The following is a 10,918-nucleotide window of genomic DNA, read 5'->3' as shown; positions in this document are numbered from 1 at the left end:
CCATGGCAGAGGACACAGAAGGGACCCAAGCACAAGAGAACTTGTAGGTACAAGCAGGCTGGTCCATGGCCACTCAGACTGTGCTGCAGCACAGTCCCTGTCTCACTAATTCGGCTCCAAGGGTATTACAGATGTGCTGAAAGCCTTGCCAATATCAAGGTGAAGAACAATAATTGCTCCCCCTTGTCCTACGTACTAGGTCATTTCCTTTCTGCACTGGAGCAAGGCCCACCTTAAAAAGAGAAGAGTAACTCTGGCAGTGACTCTTGCAGTGCAAAGATGGACTATTATATAATCCCTGATGAGGTGGGGTTTTTGTGTGCTTTTACACTGTTTGTGTGAGTGACTGAGTGGGAGGGTGAGACTTAATTTCACAGCCCCACCTGAACACAGTCATCTTTCTCAGCACTGTTAGAGCAGGAGGGCAGCTTTGCCCAGAAGCAGGAGTTTGGTCTTCTTGGTCTTCTCTCCTTTTAATCAAGGACCTTAGAGCTAGATCTTGCTGCCTTCTCTGACATGAGTGAGATGCAGATATATTTGGCTCTGTACCATTGCAGGCAGGAGCTATGGCAAATCCCTTTTTGTGCTCTGAAAGCAGTGAGTGGTACAGTCCCTGATGTGGTGCACACAGACCTTGTTAGCAAGAATGGCTCATGCTGGGAAGCCCTGCCTTGTCTGCTAATAGCAACATTAATGGGAACATGAGAGTAATTTTTCATAATTATATGAGTGGAAAAAACCAAGAATCACTTAGCTCCAGGGTTGCAATCTGAGCATGCTTTCCCACTACCTCACAAAATGAAAATCTCACCCTAAACCTGCTACTAAAGGCTTAGGTTAGAAGTTAGCAGGTGCTGGCTGCTGCCCTGGAGCTGAGTGTCCCTCCTCTGCTCCCCTGTGTCCTCTCAGCCACCTCAGAACCCCAAGATGTTGGGCAATGCTCCAAGACAAGGCACATTTCTGAGTTTTAAGGAGCAACATCAACTCAAGGCAGCAGCCTTTAGTGAAGGTTTGGGGTTTGCCCCAAGCTCCACCACCTCCACCACACTAATCACCGTGATGGTAGATTTGCAATGGCAATTTCCTGCCTTGCAGTAGGTCTTCTTCCCAGCCTGTTGCTGAGGCCAGTAGGGAGATAGATAGTGAAAACCACCATGAAAAACTGCCTTAAAGACATTAAAAATCTGGAAAACTGTGAAATTGTGTTCTGCCTTTTCTCCATACAAACAGAGACAGAAACCATCAGTAAACATGGCACAAGGGTGGTCAGAAGTATCCTACACTTCTTCAAAAAGCTCCCAAGGAGACACTCAGCAATGCTGCATCTTCATTTTTGTTTGGGGTTTTTTGTTTGTTTGGTTGGTGCTTTGATTTTTTTGTTCGTTTGTGGCTTTTAAATTTTTTGTTACAGACCCATTTTAAGCCCCACTAGATCTTTTGGGAGGCTGCAAATTCATGTGTCAGCACAGGTGGTGCACGAGGCATTGAGGGGGGAGCGAGGGGGAAAGAAAAAAAGTGAAATCTGGCCATCCCACTGCTGGCAAATCCTCCATATTGTGGTGCTGTAGTATCAGGTAGGAGAAATGATAGAAGGGATGTGGCAGTTCACCCCATTTATAATAGTTGTGGTTGCTTCCAGTCATGAAAATTAAATATTTGCGGATAGAGACGAGTTATCTAAATAATTTTCATTTGAACTGCATTATCTCTCCACTAATCCCCCACCTCCCCCCTGAAATATGTGAGCCTTTGTGCTTTTTGACTTGTGGCAGCATATGTTTTGGAAGCACATCAGAGTGCTGAGGGCAGCTTGAAATGTTCCCAGCAAGGCTGGAACTTCAGTGTTTTAAAAATTAATTATAAATACTTGCTGATTGAGGTAAACACACAAGATGTCAGCAATTGCCAGCAACTATCTTTTGCATGTCAGGCACTTATAAGGGCAAGTGTGTTATAAATTGCTCTCCTAAAATCTCTTATTTTCATCCTTTGTCCTTTGCATGGCTCTTCAAAGGAAGTGAGCTCCATGAGCAGGATTTGGCCTCCTGGGCACCCTGGATACTTCTTTGAGTATTATCCACAGAGGCAGAGGCCTCAAACAGGGCAAAGATAGCAGCAGGCATTAGACACATGCCTGTTCTTCTTCTGGCCCAAGGAATATATAGCTATAGCTCTTAATTGCCACCTTTTCCTTTTTTTTTTTTTTTTTTTTTAATTTAAAAAGCCCTGACCAAAGTAAGATGGTGTATTCATCTCCCCCAAGTATACAGCAGAAATGGTGAATATTTTCCTTTTCAGGTACTCACCAGACTACCTGAAGTGTGTTTTTTTCCCTGGTCCTTCAGAGAGGAAAAGGCATTTATCATTTACAAAGATCCAAAAAGTGTCCACGTTCCATTTGCCCCCGGGGACAGATGGAGCTGCAGTGCAGTGCTTGCCATGCATGAAGGCCAAATTCCCTCACACCTTGGGAGAGCCACCCAGGAAAACAAAGGCAGGCATGGGAGTCCCCTCATGAGTGTTGTGTGGCCACCTCGCCTGGCAGAGAGCCCCCAAGGACACAGCCCAGCCACTGCCCTGGTGAGGGGGGCAATGCCAGCATCTTGTGACAATTTTATCCAGTTGCTAAGCAGCTGGGTCCCAGGGACACAAATAAAGTGCAAACAAAGTGTCCCGAGGGAAAGCAGCCGCGTTGCTCTGGGAGGGCACTCCAGCTCCAGAGCCATGCCTGCCTCTGCCCTCCTGGCTCCGATGTCCGTGATGTTGGGGGCTGTACCAGGGCCTGAGTGACGGGATGCCAAGTGCAAGGCTTTGGGAAGGGGCTCTGGCAGCCAGGGTCCAAGCTGAGCTGAGCTCCCAGGGGATGGGAGCCCACACCTGCCTGCAAAAGGGCACACACCTGGCTCTTGCAGCCCCCAGCTCCAGCTGTGTCTGTGCAGGGGGCAGAGAAAATCTGTGTCCAACTCTTCAGCACAGCACCCAGGGCACCACTGCCTGGGTGCAGTTTCTGTGCCTCTAGACATTAAAGTGTTTTATGGCAACCATTCTCCTTGTCTGACTGGCAGCACCAGCAGATCATACTTTTTCAATGCTTGCATGCTCCCTCCATGCCTGACCTCTCAAAGAACTGCCTTGTTTCGCTGCAAAGCAGGGTAGCTCTGGCACAGGGAGCTGAGAAGATCCCAACCACCATACTATGGTGCCTCATATCCCAGTGATTAGAGCTTAAATAGGACACCTGGGTTCAAAACCCTTGAGTAATTAAAAAGGCATTTACCTCTCTCCAGTCTCCTCTGGTTGTTAGACACTCAGCCTCTCTGTATCGTTTTAACACCCAAATTCAAGGGTGTCATTCATTCAGGAAATAATCTGTGAGACCTTATTTCTCCAAGAATTTGTGGAGTCTCCCTCACTGGAGATGTTTCAGAACTGCTTGAACACAATCCTGTGCCGGGTGTTCTAGGATGGCCCTGCTTGAACAGGAGGCTGGACCAAATGAGCCCCTCTGGTCCCTTCCAACCCAACCCATCCTCTGATGTATCAGCAGGGCATTTTAGGACACAATACTGCATAGCAGAACCATTTATTGTACAAAGGGGAGCCAACACAAGTCTTCAGGGATGCAATCACATTGCACTACAGCCCCCTTGGTCATCCAACAGCAGACTGCCAGTATGGGCATCTCAGCATCTGCTCCAGCTTGAAAGCAGATTATCTGGTGCCAGAGAAAATGGATTTATCATGACTGATCCCTTTCATTTCCTACAGGACATGCCAAGGGACTGAAATAGAAATGGGGTCAGCAATTAATAGGGTAGCTCTCAGTCACTGTCACCATATGCTGATATGATGATGGCTGGTTTATCTATTTACCTGATAAATAGCTTACTGAAAGTTCTATCAGGACATGGGTCAAGGAGAGTGGACACCAGACTCAAGGAGGCTGTTGTACAGACACTGGCATCTTCATAGTTTTCTTGTCCAGCATTGAAACTTGCATAAATATTTCTCCCATTTCAGGGAGGGTTTCTTTATGTCCCTTGGGAAAGGGAACTGGATGAGTCACAATCATCTGCAGCATCAGCTTAGTTTTCTGCCCTACCAGGTTCAGCTGGAGGCTGTCTGACTTTCTTCCTTACAGGGACATCATATAGGATGCATTTTCTTGAACTGGGGTAGGAAACCTTTTGAGCACAAGAAACAAAGATTGAGGAGTGTCTTAATAAATGTGCCATGTCACAATGGCAGCAGGCCAAGTTGTGGGTTATGTTGCTGGAGCCAGGAGCTCTGAGACATCTTTAGTCCTGCCATGACAAAGGCTGTTTCAGCTTCTGATCCTTGTAATAAGTCCAGTTTTCTCTGCAGCTCATGGGTACTGCCTCTCCAATAGAACCCACAGCACTCTTTTAGAGAGATGTTATTCCTTCCTGAGGCAGGAAATTTCAAGCTTGTCAAAGCACTTTTCTGAGCCAACAAGAGTTACAGCAGAAAAATTTTGATCAAAAACAGGTGCATGGCTGGCTGGGAGGCTGAAAAAGAGTCACTGTGCAGTTTGCACAACCCCTGGGGTAAAGATACGCAACTCAGTGTGAGGAAAAGAAAATGAGCTCTGGGCTGAGTGTGGGAAGGTGAATCTGGAAGGAGCTGGCGAGCGATCACTCTCTCGTCAGCTCGCAATGCAGTCTGCAAACATTTCATGGCAAGTCTGCCTTAACTGGGTGGCAGTACAGCTTGCCTGGCCCACTAGGGAGCAAATGTGCTGCTCCCTTCTTCCAGGATGATGACGGAGTGTAAGACTTAAACAGCCACAATTATCATGGGTTTAAGTCTTGGAAACCAGAAGCAAAGGCTCCATCACCAACCCAAAAGTTCTGAGGAGAAGAGATCGATGTGTCAGGGGGCTTAGGGTTTCACAGAGCTCACTGATGTCAAGGAATGATGTATGGGACAAATCCTTCTGGGTGAAAAAGGCTGCCTGTATGCAGTTTTTGGGGATGGGACACTTTTCTTCATTATTTTAGCCTACAGAGACCTCCAGTGAAACCATTTAATCTGATTTACCAAACACCTATGGATGGCACTGGAAAGCAACCTTCCCAACTGTGTACAGATTTTACATTTAAACTGCCCTCATGCTCTTCAAGGCATATCCTCGAGGACAGCCACCTAGCTTCTGCATTTCCTGAAAAGAGATGCCTGTTTTTGAATATAAGAATCTCCCACGATGCCAAAGCCCATTTGAAGATTCCCATGCACAGAGCAGCTTTGCTGCTGGGATGCAGCCACGCAGCACCCCAGACACCCTGATGAGGATGGTGTGAGGGGCAGCAGCTGGAGCCCACTGCTGTGGCTGGGTGCAGGGATGCTCCCACAACACCCAAAGCATGGGGACAATGCGCCTGCACAAGGCAAGCACTGCCCTGTCCTTACATCCCTCTACAGACCACAGCAAATTTCTCCAACGCCACGCGACACCTGGGACCTGAGGTGGCCCAAGAAACACCAGACATGGCTGCTTTGCCCTGCTTGTGGCAGAAAGATACAACCCATGGTTTGGGCTAACTGAAAAGGTGCTCTTTGCCTCATGTGGGGTGGAAATCATCCCACCTCTGCTCAGAATCTCAGCCTGGATTAGAAAGGCGCCTTCCTTGCTGGCAGCCTTTGCAGTTCCACTGTCAGTGCCATAGAATTTCATTTCCTCCAGAAGCCTCTGAGAAAGTGAGAATTGTCAGGATTTTTACTGGAAGTTTCAACTTTTATGATTGCTGAGAATATCTATAAAATGGCATTAGAGCAAGTCTTAAAGCTTCGGAAAACTGAATACAAATAAAGATCAATCCAAATTTATTACTTTTGAAGTCCAAACCCTATTGATAATTTCAGTGGCCCTAACGCATGGTTTGTGTAGGTCTTGATGTGTTGTTACTGCTCCTGACATGAAATTACCCTACACTGGCTTTGTTTACAGGCAAGGATTTCTTTCCCTAATAAATTATTGAAAGTGTTCAGTCAATTAACTCTCTGGAGTCGTTAATTTAGTGGTTTCCTGATCATTAACAGCCAGTTCTTGAAAAGCATTAGCACCAAACTACCCCAAGAGTGGAAATTGTGGTTTAGACCTGTGAAGACCTAACATCAGTTTTCTAATGCTGTTGCATTGTTTGTTTGATCAGTATTCCTTTTCTCTCTCTCTCTCTCTCCATAGTCTCTTTGCTCTTGGGCATCTCTCAAATGGGGAGATATGGAAATCTACTGCTCCAGAAGCATATAAATGTGCATTTTAAGGTAGGCTTGCATACTTCATGTAAAATATGTACTATGAATTATGATTTTTATATAGAGATATACGTGTGTACTAGGTACCTGTAGCACAGCTTGTATACAAGGCTTCCATCACAACTGCCAGCAGTGAGGCAGCTGGTCCCCTGAAGGTACTGACAGACAGTTTTTGGTTCACCATGCATGGATTATCCAATTTCACAATTAACTGGAAAAGGGTACCAAAACCCCTGTGCCCTGCACAGAAAATTGCTCATAATCATGGACTCATCTCTGTCCCAAGGGCAAAATTCTGTTTCTCCAGTTACTCATTAAAATGGAAGGCAAAAAATCTCTCTTGTGTTTCATGGATCTCTGAAGGGAAAGACATAGGAATGTGCATGTGTATCCATGAGGGAACTGGGCTGTGGTGCTGTAAGGAAGAGCCCCCTGTGGCAAGTGCAACAAACCTTGTCCTGACGAAGGCCTATCAATCAATCTTGCACCCCTTGTTTTGCCTCTAAATGGGAGCCAGACCTCAAAACTCTAAATATTCTCCAAGTGGCAGTGCCAAGCAGGCAACAGAATGCAGAACTCACTGCAAAATGCCTTTTGGTTCCTTTGCCATGTAGGGTGCTGAAGCCTCTATGGTGTGATTGTACTCCTTGAAACAAGGAACCTGCTCTCCCTGATGTCCAACCACAGACCTGAAGGGTGTTCTGCACCCTGAAGGTATTTTGTCTTTATTTCCATGCTTCTAGCTTTCACCCTGCATATATATACTGCACACACAGATTTCTTCCCAGTCAAGTTCGCATGAGAAAGCAAAACAAAAATATCCCAGGCATTTTTTCCTTTCTTCATGTCTCACTTAGTTCACACTGCCCACAAGCCTCAGAAGCCCTGGCTAACTCCTGAAGGCAGACACCTTCAACTCCAGTCAAAATTATATTTAACACTCAGCACTTAGCCTTTCCCATCTGAAAGGCAGCTTTAGGCCAAGCAGCATTGACTTAAACAATTTATCAAGGTATGTGGCAACCCAAGAGGGCTTTCAGGGCTGTGGAGGCTAAAATTAGACGTGGCAGCTCCATCCTGGCACTGACAGCACACAATGCCTCCCCTGCTCCAGCTGGCCCTGCTGGCTGTCACACTGGGGTGCGATGCTGCACTGTGGGGTGACTTGCAGAGCCCAGCAGTGTCCCCCTGACCCAAGGGGAGCTGCTCTGCAGGTCGCTGTGAGAGCTGCAAAACTGGCCTTCGGTGGGACATCCTTAGTGCAGAAACCACGTTACTGCCCCTAAAGGGCAGGATGTTTAGCTGTGTTTGTAAAGCAGGTTAAAAATAAACAAAAAGCTATGGATCCATGAGTAGGAAGTGCATCCAGCTGCAGCTCCAAAGCTGGCCCCAAATGTGCACTCTGGCAGGCGTTGTGGAGGTGCTGCTTGTCTTTCTGTCAGCATGAGCACTGGTGAAATTCCAGGTCTGCCTTCCTCTGGAGGCACAATAAGCCCCTGTTTTCCAAGCAGGAAAACATTTCCATTTCAGGGCAGCAACTGCCTGCCAGAAACACAGCACTCAGAGATGTGAGGGCGAGTACCCTTGCTAAGAACTGAAGCCCCTGAAAGGGACACCAATTGCACACAGCTGGGATGTGCCAGGTCATGTCCCACTTTGTGTGAGTGTCCTGAATCATCCATCGACTATAGAAAGCTCTTTCTCAGGCACGTTTGGCAGCCTTTTCTGTTTGTAAGTGCATTTTGAATTTAAGTTTCTCCATAAACTACTGTTTCAGCAAAGACTTGCCTTTATTGCATACCAGTGGATGCCACCTCTGCAGGACACCTCAGTGTGGGAAATGATTTGGGGCTGCTGGTCAGCCACAATTTCATCCCACAGCAGCATTCCTGTGCAGGTCCCAGCATGGAGCCTATCACAGTGTGGGACATTTACTCCACCAGCAGCCTGTGTCTCAGCTAGCAACCAGAAAGGCATCTTTGCCACCATTTAAGTGACTTACAAAGGTCTATTTCTTGTCCTTCCCACCATGAGGTTGCTTCCAAGTGACTTCAGCTGATGCTTTTTGCAGCTTTTCAGAAGTTTAAAATTATGCTTTGAGCTGTGTGCTGTCATTCAGCCAGAGGTGATGCCAGGATCAGAGCCCACTGCTTTCACTGGAAGTCTCTGAACGGGGCTCTTGATGTACTTTACATCGTCAAGAGAATATCCAAAGGATTTCAGTGCAGGGAAGTTCTTTGGAATAACTTCAACACTGGAAAAAATGATGTCCTGTAATAACAAAATTGGCAGATTCATCCATTGGGCTACACCTCATACAGTGAGCTGAGGCAGGGGTGTCCTCTTTGGCTCTTCACAGAGGAGAACTGTGGGCTATGAGTAATTTGGAAAGGGGAGCACTGCCATCCATCACTGGTCTCACTGAGGCTGAGACAGGCCAAGAGGGCCATGAGCACTCTTCTTCACCACGGTTATTAGCAACTGCTACAGCCAGGAGGTATTCATATTCTATCTCTATTTTCATTTTCTATTTTATATGTAAAAAACTTTATTCACAGGCCCCCATGGCCTTCATCTCACCAGTCCTCAAAAGATGACAACAAATGTTACTGTCCTTGGGCTTGGATGTGCTTTACACACACACATCCCTGCAGGACAGCCTGTAAGGGCATCTCTAGGTGAAGCCACGGATCTGAAGTCACGGCAAGTTTGCAGGCAAAGGCTTCAGTGGAGGTGTCCCGCAGCAATGGCTCTGTCACTGCGGCTTGGCTGTCCATGGCTTCCATCCCAGGGCATCCCTTCGGCTCCAGAGCAGGAGGAGGCGCTTCGGGGTGGAGGCCCAGTGCTGTGCCAAAAGGGACAGCAAAGAGCTGGGCTGTGCCACAATCTGCTCTGGAAACAATGTGACAGATGGAGCTGACTCTGATCCTTGGAGTTTTGCTGAGAGCAGAACCGCTGGCAGATTTTCCATGTTTCAGTTGCTGTTACAAAGAGCAAGCATTTCTAAGCCCCAGTTTCTTGAGTTTAAAAATACATGTATGTCCTTCTTTGTGTCCTGTTGACACTCGCTGTCCTCCAGGACTGAATGCCCCTTCCCTACAACCACCACTGGTTTTGAGTCATGCTGTCTCCTGCAATGACTGGGCATGGAAAGAGAACATGAGCTGCACAAAAATGGATCAGCTGTTTGCAAGAGGTTGTGAACTGACCACATTTTGTAGGTAGCTGGTTGCAAGTGCTGAGGCTGTTAAAAGCTAAAGTTAAACTCATTTTAAACATGGCAAGAGTAACTTGAAACCTATGAATTTTTAAACAGCCGAGCTCTGGATCAATTAAAAATCTTTCAGTGCACCTCTCCAGTAACAACTTGTTTATGTGCCATGTGTTTTCCCTCTCTCTGTAACTGGATTATAATCCCTCTCTTTACAAAGCTACATGTGGTGCATGCACTTGTATGGCTTGCTTGTTCTTTTTGAGCCAGTCTGACAGCATTTGGTCCTCTCATCTCAGGAGGGTCACTGCCTCACCAAGGTGGATTTGGAGTCTCTCAGCCCTGAACAGCTGCAAGAGCAGAGAACAGACTGAGCCACGTCACCTGTGTGCCTGGAGGATGCTGGAGCTGTTGGTCCTTTAATTTAAACTGTGAAGAACCTCAACCCTATCTTGAGAAAATGGGAAGCTCCGAAATGTTGGATTTCCCCCTGTCATGGGGCAGGAACCTGTTTTGCTCCCCCACCGGTTGCAGTGCACGGCCTTTGTCTCTCCAGGGTGAGTGAGGATGTGGGAAGTGTGCTGGTCTGGAAGCTGAGACTACACACATGCTGGCAATCACCTCTCCCAGCCCTGATGGAGCCACTGGCAAATGCAACTTCCCTGGGGCCCGAGTGTTTCAGCTGGGTGTAGGTCAGGTTGGGCTGAGCAGAGTCTCCCTGTGACGGACCTACAGGGAGGCTGCTGCAGAAACACTGCCTGCAGTGTATCCTACAAAAACAGCTTTTTCATTAGAAGTTTCATGGTTTCTTCTCTAAGTATTTCTACTGCCTGGCCAAAATAAAAGTGCCTAAAATTAGCTTCCCCAGATAAAGACATTTTTGTCATATTTGGTGCATTCCTATCCGATCACTGAAAGCCAGCTGTTTGGGCTAGGTTACAGAGAGCAATCTGTTTGTAACTATACTGATCTGGCATTTCTAGCCCTGGAATTAATAGCTTTTTTATCTTTCTACATCCTAGGTTCATTTTTTCCGTGCTAAGAGAGTGCCAGAAGAAGCATTATAAACGCTATATAATTAAAACCAGAAGTGCCTCACAGTGAACTTAATTTTAAATGCTAATGGCATTTCTAGCAAAAGTAATACCCTGGGGGACTAATTGCAAATTAACTAAGAAGAACTCAATGATGTTGCTTCTATGGATTTTAACTGAATCTGTGCAGTTAAAAGGAGTCAGGAGTTAGATTTTTTCATGTCGGTTGAAATCCTCTGTAACTGAGGGGTCACTGACTGCTGGGTAAAAACCTGTGAGACCGGATTCAGAAACCCCCTCTGATCCTGTTTTTTATTATCATGTAACTTCCCTTATTGGAACATTACCATTACAACCCAGTTTTTCCATCTGCTCTTCTGGCTCTACACTGGTGAAA

The sequence above is a fragment of the Catharus ustulatus genome, chromosome 3, assembly GCF_009819885.2.
Source record: "Catharus ustulatus isolate bCatUst1 chromosome 3, bCatUst1.pri.v2, whole genome shotgun sequence".
Taxonomy (NCBI): Eukaryota; Metazoa; Chordata; class Aves; order Passeriformes; family Turdidae; genus Catharus; species Catharus ustulatus.
Note: the sequence above shows the minus strand (reverse complement) of the source record.